The sequence below is a fragment of the Mustela nigripes genome, chromosome 16 (genome assembly GCF_022355385.1).
Source record: "Mustela nigripes isolate SB6536 chromosome 16, MUSNIG.SB6536, whole genome shotgun sequence".
NCBI classification, from domain to species: Eukaryota; Metazoa; Chordata; class Mammalia; order Carnivora; family Mustelidae; genus Mustela; species Mustela nigripes.
Window position 1 is genome coordinate 13765533 of NC_081572.1, and position 10815 is coordinate 13776347.

The following is a 10815-nucleotide window of genomic DNA, read 5'->3' on the forward strand; positions in this document are numbered from 1 at the left end:
ACCAATGAAAAATTTGAGAAGGTGGCTGCTGAGATGGGAAAGGAGTCCTTCAACCCTGCTTGGGTCGTGGATAAACGGGAAGCTGAGTGTGGTATCGTCATTGATCTATCTGTGGAATATTCAAGAACAGCAAGTGTCATGTTAGCATCACTATTGCCCCAGGACACACAGACTTAATCAAAAACACGATCACAGACATATCTCATGGGCTGACTCTGCCACCCTGATTGCTGCTGCTGGGGTTAGTGAATTTGCACCAGGTACTTCCAAGAATGGGCAGACCTGCGCACAAGTGCTTCTGGATTCCACATGGTGTGCAAACCCACTGATTGTTGATGTTAACAAAGTGGATTCTTTTTTTTTTTATATTTTATTTATTTATTTGACAGACAGAGATCACAAGTGGGCAGAGAGGCAGGCAAAGAGCGGAAGGGAAGCAGGATCCCTGCTGAGCAGAGAGCCCGATTCGGGGCTCGATCCCAGGACCCTGAGATCAGGACCCTGAGATCAGGACCTGAGCTGAAGGCAGAGGCTTTAACCCACTGAGCCACCCAGGTGCCCCAACAAAGTGGGTTCTATTGGAGCCTCCCAACAGCCAGAAGAGATATGAAGACGTTAAGGAAAGCTACATCTACATTAACGAAATTGGTTACAACCCTAACACAGTGGCATTTGTGCCAGTTTCTGGTTGAATGGTGACAGCATGCTGGAGTCAAGTGCTAACACGCTTTGGTTCGAGGGATGGAAAATCACTTGTAAAAAGACAAGGGCAGTGGAACCATGATGCCTGATGCTCTGGACTGCATCCTGTCACCAGCTCATGCAACTGACAAGCTCTTGTGTCTGCCCCCCTCGGGACATCTACAAAACTAGGGCTATGGGTTCCCTTTGCTCCAGTCAGTGCTACAATAAGTATAACTGAAGCTTTTCCCTCTCCCTGTGCTCCTCCCGCACCCTCTCAAAATAATAAATAAAATCATTTATAAAAAAAAAAAAAAGTACACATTTTTTTTTTTTTTTTTTTTTTTTACTGTTGCAGGGCTCAATCTCGTGACTCTGAGATCATGACCTGAGCTGAAATCAAGAGCCAGCCCCTTAACCCACTGAATCACCCAGGTACCATGAAAATCAGTAATTTTTATTGGAAACAACTTGACCTAAAAAATCTGTCACAGGATTTTGAGATCCATTTAACAAAGTTCAATGAGGGGGAAAAAAAAAACATCCTGGTCTCATTACCTAAAATCAACAGTATTGGTAGACCAATTAATAAGGATCACTAGGAACTCACCAAATTCTTGGTGAGGAGAGGTGTTGGTGTTTCAATGGCTATGTAGCACCCATGTCTCTTTTCCTTTTAAGGAATTACCTTTTGCATTAAGGGAAAAATTGGTGGGAGTGTTAATTCCTCTGTGGCCCCATGGTCAGCAGGAGAAAGGTCCTTGATCGAAGCTGGGCAGTTGTAAACATTTGGCCGGAACCTTGATCCTGGGGCAAGTGGACGAAGAGAACTGTCAGAGGCTCTAGCTGTGTGACAAGTGCCCGTGATGACAGCAGTGGTGGCCTCCTGACCAGAGGTTTCTGGTTCTCAGATTCGCTGTGTCCTCAGTTCCTCGCTTTTGGGGGGGCCATTGGTGCATCCTTGACTCTTGCCAATCCCTGAGCCTGGCTGTCCAGCTTTGCCCTACTAATTAGTGAGTGGCACCCTTCCCCGTGTCTTTCCAATGAATTATCGTTTGTTTTGCCTCGGTTGAGCTGGTTTGTTTCCATTGTTGGCACTTAGAGGGAACTCGCAAAGGAGATTGAAAAGAGGTTGTTTGGAGAACAGAGTGGGATTTTCTGGAAGCCTGGGCAAAGAGTGTGTTTCAACAAGGAAGGACTGATTGGATAGGGGCACGTGGCTGGCTCAGTCGTAGAGCATGCCAAGGTTGTGCGTTCAAGCCCCATGTTGAGCAAATAGTTTATGTAACAAGAAAAAAAACTTACTCATATTAAAAAAAAAAAAGAAAAAAAAGGAAAGATTGGTCAGGAACTTCAGTCTTTGGGGTAAAGTTAAGCAAGGTAAGGACTGGAAAGGTGCTTCTTAAATTTGCCAGTAAATGGGGCGCCTGGGGGTTGAGCATCCAACTCTTGATTGCGGCTCAGGTCATGATCTTGGGGTCGTGAGATCGAGCCCTGTGTTGGGCTCCCTGCTCAGCTGGGGAGCCTGCTTGAGATTCTCTCTCTCACTCTGCCTGCTCTCCCCCCACCTGTGTGCATGTGCTCACTCTCTCTCTCAACTAAATAAATAAAAATAAATCTTTAAAAAAGTGCCAATTAAGAGGTCACCCCTGAGAAGAAGTTTGCCCATCAGCAGGAGAGTGAGAAAAGTATGGCAGGTGGGGTAAACAGAGACCCTTGGACACGTGGAGACCATTCTGGAAGGCCCCGGCTATAGGGAGAGGGGACGCCCAGGACTCACATGAGATGCCGAGGACCAAGGGTGAGCTTTTTTTTTTTTTTTTTTAAGATTTATTTTATTCATTTGACAGACAGAAATCACAAGTAGGCAGAGAGAGGAGGAAGCAGGGTCCCCGCCTAGCAGAGATCCCAATGTGGGGCTTGATCCCAGGACCTTGGGATCATAACCTGAGCTGAAGGCAGAGGCTTTAACCCGCTGAGCCACCCAGGCGCCCCCAAGGGTGAGCTTTAAGGAATGGAGAAACTGTAGAGTGTTTCTGGGCTCAGTGGAGGTAATACAGCAAGCTAAAGGCACAGGGGAGAAGGCAATACATGGCCTTAGATCTTTTGAATGTCTGTAAGTGCCAGACCAGCTTCCTGAGGAGAGACGGGGGGTGGGTTCAGAGCCAAGTCAGAGAAAGGGATTGGGCTGTGTCTGGAGGAGGGACAGCTCTGCATCTGACACAGGAATGGGGGAGCTGACAGAAGCGAGAGAAGAGGAAAATGTGGAATTTGCTTTTGTTGTTTTTTAAAGGGTTGAAGTGACGTGAAAGTTTATTTATTTTTTAAAGAGTCTATTTATTTATTTGAGAGAGAGACACACACAGCGAGAGAGGGAAGACAAGCAGAGGGAGTGGGAGAGGGAGAAGCAGGCCTCCCGCTGAGCAGGGAGCCTGACACGGGGCTCGATCCCAGGACCCCGGGATCATGACCTGAGCTGAATGAGCCCTGGTGAGTGAGCCCCAAAACATCTACCTTAGAGAAGGAGCGAGGCGGAGGAGATTGGAGGAGAGGAATGGAGTGAGAGAATCAGGGAAGCACACCGGAGGCCTAAGCAGGCCAGTCAAAAGTCCAAAGGGCAGAGAACCAGTGAGACATTTGTCCTGCCCAGTCCTCGGGCATGGGTGCTCTGTTAGGAGAGTGATCTTGCCTCTGGGAACCAGGGGGGTATTGTCGCTGTTCAATGTCCCCAGATGCTGAGTTATTCCCTGATCTTCTTTATTTCTCAATGTGTTCTGGTTTAAAAATTCAGTATTGGGGGGCTCCTGGGTGGCTCCATCGGTTAAGGATCTGACTTTGACTCAGGTCATGATCTCAGATCTCGGGATTGGGCCCTGTCGGGGAGTTCACCTCCTGTCTCCCTCTCCCTCTGTCCCTTCCCCTGCTCGCCCTCTCTATGTGTGTTATCTCTCTCTCAGATGAACAAGTCAAACTTAAAAAAATAATAAAAAGTTAAAATGCAGCACTACATTCTTAATCTTAGAAAGGGTGTAAGGGTATCAGTTACCTTTCTCCACTGATTGTTAAGTTTTTAATAAAATTTTAATTTGGGGGGGCATCTGGGTGGCACATTGGGTTAAGGGTCCGACTCTCGGTTTCAGCTCAGGTCCTGATCTCAGAGTCATGAAATCGAGCCCCCACTGGGCTCTACGCTCAGCATGGAGTCTGCTTGAGATTCTCTCTCCCCTCCCTCTGCCCCTCTCATTTGTGCTCACAGGTGCTCGCTCTCTCTCAAATAAATAAATACTTTTTATTTTAATTTAAAAAAATAAAATTTTAATTTAGGAATAATGTCAGATTTACAGAGAAGTTGCAAAGACAGAATGGAAGGCTCCCGTGTATCCTTCAGCCAGTGTCCTCTGATGTTAACATCTTACACCGCCAAGTATATTTCACAGAAGGAAGGAATTAACGTGGGCATATAACTAAGTAATTAAGTAACTAAGCTCCACACTGTTTTTCCTCCTGACGTCCTTTTTCTCTTTCAGGTTCAAATCCAGGATAGCATATTGTGTTTTGTATTTAGTTGTTTTTAAAGAGCAGGAATTCACTCAGGGATGGTCCTCTTGCAGGAGTTTTGCAAGAAGAGTTTAAACTTTTCAAGACGGTCAACTGAACTGGCCTGAAAAGCTTCAAGTCTGTATTTCTTTTATTACGTTAATTTCCAAGTCAAACACAGGCGCACCTACACATACCCCCAAACCATATATCCTAACTACAGAGGGTTGTTCACCAGGCTTTAGGGTAGAAACCAAGGCATATGTTTATTATATATGTCCGTTGCAACAGCCTGGTTGTTTTCCTATAAACTCTCCTTAGTACTGAAAATAGATGTTTGGAGCTAGCCCTAAAGACAAGGATGGGGAGAAAGTTTTGCAGGTGTGGCTGCCCACCGGGAAGCTAAGCTTGAAAAGGTAAACAAAATAGGGGCAAGCCATCTGTTCTGTCGGCAGTTCGTGCTTCCTAAGGATTTTTTTACTTTAAAAAAAAAAAAAGTGTAAGTTAAGCAAGAGTTAAGCTCTTGTGTTTTGAGCCAAATCTCCGCCTTCACTTGCGAAGTCTCAATCGCAGTATTTTTTTTTTTTTATTCAACAATTTATTGGAAATTCTGTCTTGGGTATTTAGCAAGAAAACGGAATAATAAGAGTATGAATAAGAGTGGAAGAAGTGAAAATGTCTTTTTTTTTTTTTTTTCAGAAGATACTATAGAAAAAAATTCTTCTATAGAATTCTTCTGTAGAACAAAATTAATCCGCAAAATTGCCATTAGACCTCAGTATGTCCAGCATAGTTCCACGATGCAGGGTCAGTACTCAAGACAAGTTGTAGTCTTATTCACCAAAATTGAGCAGCGCAAAAATGAGATTAAGAGATTAAGAACAATCCCAGTTACAAAAAACATCAAACCTTAAATGATTTAGGAATAAATTTGACATAATCACAAAAGTCATACATACTCAGGCAAACTCATACTTAAAAGACCCATGATCACAAAACTCAGGCACTGAAAATGCAGCCCCGTAAGGGGGACTCAATCGCAGTATTTTTAAATCGCGTATATGCATTTCCTAATTTGTAAATACAGTTGTTCTCGAAATCGCTGTTAGAGACGCGAAAGAACCACGATTCAAAATCTACTTCTCTGCCGTCAGTGCCCATGATCGCCTCTCCCTCCGCCAAAACTAATCTCCGTGCGACCCAGATGGGACTCGAACCCACAATCCCCAGCTCCGGAGGCTGATGCCTTATCCATTAGGCCACTGGGTCACCACAGGATCCGGGTTCTCACACCGTCTCCTTACGCGATGCCATCATCGCGCCCCGCCCCGCCCCGCGCTCCGCGGCCTCGAGTCAGGCGCCGAGCGATTTGGGAGCCGCCCCCAGCGGCTGCAGCGCGCGCCTGCGCCCCTCTGCTCCCTCCGCCCGTCCCGTCGCCCGTCGCCCGCGTCCCCGTGCGCCTGCGCGTGGCCGGCTGCGTGGCCGGCGCGGGGAAACTTTTGTGCAGCTTTCTGCCTGCGGGGTTCTTCTCGGAAGGTTCTCTGGCCTGGCTGTGCTTTAGGCGCACTTGGGAGAACTTGGACGAAATTCCAATTTCTGTCTCACCTCTGTTCTTATTCTGTTTACCTGAGCCCGGGCGTCTGCGTTTTGCAAAGTTCCCTGGGACCGCCTGCTGCCCCTTCTCGCAGAGCCTGAGCTCCTCCCGCACCTACACACCTCACTACCTTCCCGTCTCTTACTGCCCCTCCTTCCCTTTCCCGCAGTTAACTCAGCGTGCAGCGTTGTCACCAACTATTATATGCTGGGGACTGTTGGGGGACCCCAGGGGAACAAGTTTTTTTGTTGGTTTGTTTTTGTTTTTTCTCCCCCAAATCTGCCCTTCTCCTTCACTCGTTTAACGTCCACTTTTCTCCCCTATCTCCTCTTTATCTCCGGTTTAAAGGGTCCGTCAATACAAAACAATAGGGATTTTGTTTGTTTTTATTTTAACCTGGATCTTGGATAAAGATTCAGAGACTTTTGGGTTCCACAGCATGTGAAGATGCTGTATTCGTGATTTTTAAAAATGCACAATTTCGTTTTCTCCTTAGACACCGAACGCCTGTTCATTGCAGAATTGCATAAAGCATGGGTGAGCCAAACGATGAAAATTGAAATTAACCAGAATTCTACCACGTGGAGCTTTCCACTGTTAACATTGAGGTGTGTATCTTTCAAATCTTCGATACCTGTGTGTCGTATGTCACATGTTTTCGTACTTGTAAACCCTGAGTCATTAAGGAAATGCTTTTAATGAAAATTAGAACGTTATTAGTAAATAACAATTCACTAATCATTTAGCACTGGTGGTGCAGAAATGACAGTGGGTAAAATTGACACCTCAGTGACTCAAGGCAGTGGAACCAAACCAGTAATAGTCATCCTTCATGTTCGCACACTGGCGAAGGGGGTGGAAGTAGCAGGTTCGCTTCAGAACGGCCTTGATGATGCTGTAAGAAATGTCAGTTGTATTAACAATTGAGAACGTATCTTTTTAATATTTTTGTATGACAAAATGGGAAGTATACATGAATCACTTCTATCACATACTAAAATACAATCGTTGTCTCTCCCACCGCTTTTTTTTTCTTTTAAAGATTTTATTTATTTGACAGAGAGAGAGAGAGATCACAAGCAGGCAGAGGCCGGCAGAGAGAGAGAGGGTGAGGCAGGCTCCCTGCTGAGCAGAGAGCCTGATGCGCGCTCGATCCCAGGACCATGCCCCCCCCCTTTTTAGAAAAGACATTTCATTTTTAGGTAATCTCTACCCCATGGTGGGACTGGAACTCAGGACCCTGAAATCAAGATTTGCAAGCTCCAGAGACTGATCCAGGGAGGCACCCCACAATGGGCAGTCTTTGAGGGAAAGAAATTGCATGATGTTGAGTTGCAAGCTAAAGCAACTGCTTTTTCCGTGGAAAATGGTTTTTACTGGAAAGAATGAGAGACAAACTATGATTATTTAGCCATAGACACACTTGGATTTTCTTCTCTGAAAGCAGCAAAGTATCAGGCTCATGCCACCAGCACACACAGTCCTGTGGAAGAGAGAGGATATCTCACACCCAAAGGCCTCAGTAAACATTTTATTTTGTTGTGTTACATCTTCATCACCAAACCAATCCCTGGCTTTGGATTGGCCTAAGCCCTCTCCTGAATCTCCCTCCAAACTATAATAGCTAAGAGTAGAGCGTGGATGGTACCCCCAGGACAACATTGTGTCTTTCAAAGGCAACTTTCAGTTTGGACGTCTTATTTCTGTTTCAGATGTTTTCAGGTGAGGGTACAGAATAGTGGGTAAGAGCATGGCAGCATGGGTCCGACTGCTGTCTGCCATTTACCGGCTGTGTGAACCTGGACAAATGAGTTAACCACTCCTAATTCGGTCTTCTCTTCTTTGAAATGGTACAGGTACTAATAATACTGCAACATAGAGTTGTGAATATTAGATATATTAATATACATAAAACACAGAACACTTCTGGGCAAATATTTTCAAGCAAAAGAAAACTCAATATAACTAGCTTAAAAACAAAGTTTGTCGGGTGACATAATTGCAAAGTTACATAATTACAACCTTCAGAGGTAGGGCAGGCTGTTGATCAGAGCTTTCATGGTTTCTCTACAATTGTCCTATTCAAATTTCTAGGACTCACATCCCCCAGACCAGAAGAACAGAGCCTGCTTTCCTATCTCAAGTCATTAAACAAAAGACATAGGCTTCCCAACTGAATGAATTTAGGTCATATGCTTCCCTGAACCATTCATAGTAGCCAAGAGAATCCCTAGCAAGGACTGGTTTAGGGGTGAATTCTTTCCACATTTTTGCAGTATGATAGGATCATACTGAGTATGTGGGAGCCAAATCAACTCCCAGTGAACCCCACGGCTGCTACACAATGAGTGAGGTTCGCAAAAATGCCTACAATAATGGACAAAGTTCAATGTTTGAATTTATTTATAGTAATAAATACAACCAATACAACATTTCTAAAAATACCATTTTTAGAATACAGAAAAATTGCAGAAAGAAAACAGATCTTTAAGTCTGATGCTCTGATAACCATTTGTGATGCAAGAAACTGCAAACATTTTCAGAAAAATGTAAAATACAGCATAGAACATACCAGAGCAATTGGCAAAACTTGAATACAGACTATATAATAAATAATAGCATCAAAATTCAGTTGTCTTAGGGTCCCTGGTGGGCTTAGTGAGTAGAGCATGTAACTCTTGATCTCAGGGTCATGAGTTTGAGCCTCAGGATGGGTGTAGAGATTACTAAAACACACACACACACACAGAGACACACACACACACACACACAGAAAAACAAAAAATCTTAAAAAAAAAAAAAATCCTTAAAGGGGCCCCTGGGTGGCTCAGTTGGTTAAGGGTTTGCTTTCAGTTCAGGTCTTGATCCCAGGGTCCTGGTATCGAGTTCTGCAACAAGCTCCCTGCTCAGCTGGGGTCTGCTTCTCCCTCTGTGCACGCGCTTTCTCTCTCAAGTAAATAAATAAACCTTAAAAATATCCTTAAACGAAACAGAAAAAAGTACATTTGTCCTGAATTTGATGATTGTGGTTGGTCATATAAGAGAATGTCATCAGAAGATACACACTGAAGTATACAAGTGGTTAAGGTACAGAATTTCTGAAAGTTATACTTGGTTGGTTCAAATGTATATACATATGTCTTTTACATATTACTTTTACACACCCACGCTTGTGTGTATGTATGTGTGTGTATACATGAGAAATAGAAAATGTGGCAAAATGTTAACATTTGGCAAATCTGGGTAAAGATTTGCAGCTCTTCTGTATTTGAAAGTATTTAAAAGTACTGGAGAAACAGGCATAAGAAAACTTTTATTACCAGATTTGTAGCTTCTATGCAGTCTTTTATGACACAAGCTAAGAAAATAAAAGAACTAAAAAATGCAGCACAAACCTGCCTTAACTTTTCCTTCCATAATGGCCAGAAACCCCTATCAAGTTCCTACTGTGTCCTATCAGGGAGAAAACTCTTAGCAATATGTTTCCATATCAAGACTTTTTTTTAATAACCCACCTCCTCTTTATCAAGATTTTTAAGAAAATTATTTTGCAAGTCAGATGTGTACTGTGGTTAAAGCAGCTACCCGGGCAAAGAACCTACAAGCGACGTCCCTAGCATAAGCCTTCTGCCTAGGCCCCAGGTGCTGAGAACTGACCCGCTGCATGCCGGGATCTGGAGTCTTTCTTCATCCAACTGCAAAGCCTTCTGGGATTGCCCGGCCGCTCCCATATCTCGCGATGCTATCATCTCTACTTCTTGGCCCTGTGACACCCCCCCCCAACTTAACGTGTTTTTTAAATTCGCCAATGGGCACGCAGCGTAGGCTCGAACTGGCCAATCCGAATGCGGGGACACCGGGAAATTTAAATCGCGCCGGCCGGCTGCACGAGCCACACCGTCTTTGGGGTGATTCGTGGTGGACGTTTTGAGGGCAGCTGACCTGCAGCCTGCGCGTCCCGGACCGCCTCCCGTGGAAGCCTGAGCCGGCCGTGTAGGTACGAACTGAGGCCGGAGCCCGGCCGGAGTGATAACGGCAGACGTGCAGGCCGCCCTCCGCTTGCGGGTGGCGGGAGGGGAGGCCGGGAGCTCACGCCCGACCGGGCTCCCGGCCTCCCTGGTTGGCGAGGCCCCGGGGGCGTCGTTCGTTGACGAGGCGGGTGTTCCGCGGTGCGAGTGCTTGGGTTTTAGGGCGCCGAGGCTCTGCGAACCGCGGCGAGACCTCTGGCGCGTCGCGGCCGGGAAAATCCGTGCGGCCCGAGGGCGAGAGTCCCGGGAGACGGCCCGGCGCCTCTGGCCGGTCCTCCGCCGTTGCCCCGTTGCATCTTCCCGGGTGGGGGGCAGGGGCAGGGCCTGGAGGTGGGGGTGGCGGTTGGAAGAACTGTGTCTTAACACGTAGGCCCAGGGCTGGCTGTGACACAGCGTCGGAAAAGAACAGCACGGAATGAAAGATAACGAAGTAAAAGGAGGATTTGTACTTTGTCCCCATTTGGCGATCGCTCTTAAAGATCTCAGTCTGAAGGGAGGACAGTTGATCGCAGTCTGATTACAGGCATTCACTCGGAATTCCTGCAGATGAAAATGTTGGCGAGATGCTGCGGATGCAGAACCGTGTCTCGAGTTTTCAGTGGTGACACAACATGTTGGGGGAGAACTCCGTAATGTGATGATGAGTCAAGTGGTTCATTTTCAGCCGTGGAGAGTCTACCTATTTTGGCCATTTAAAGACAATAGGGAGAGGCTCCGGGATATGGATTTATTGCTGCTAGGACATGGGTTTTAACTGTGAGCTGAGTTCCCCCACTTTTCCTAAAATTAACTACTTAATTGAAATAGTCCAGTTGCATTGTCCAGTATGGTAGTCATCCAGCCGATGTGGCTAGTCCGGACCGGGATATGCTGTAAGCCTAAAGTACACACAAGATTTCGGAGAATTTGTATGAAAAAAAGTGTAAAATATCTCAGCAACTCCAAATACTATGTAACATGTCGAAATGAGAACAT

The 10815-nt window shown here is 45.7% G+C and overlaps 1 non-coding gene across 1 annotated transcript; it reads right to left on the reverse strand.

The window, feature by feature from the left end:
- Window positions 1-5414: 5414 nt before the first annotated feature.
- On the reverse strand, window positions 5415-5487 carry TRNAR-CCG (transfer RNA arginine (anticodon CCG)). The gene has a single exon. It is a non-coding gene; the product is annotated as a tRNA-Arg (tRNA).
- Window positions 5488-10815: the final 5328 nt, after the last annotated feature.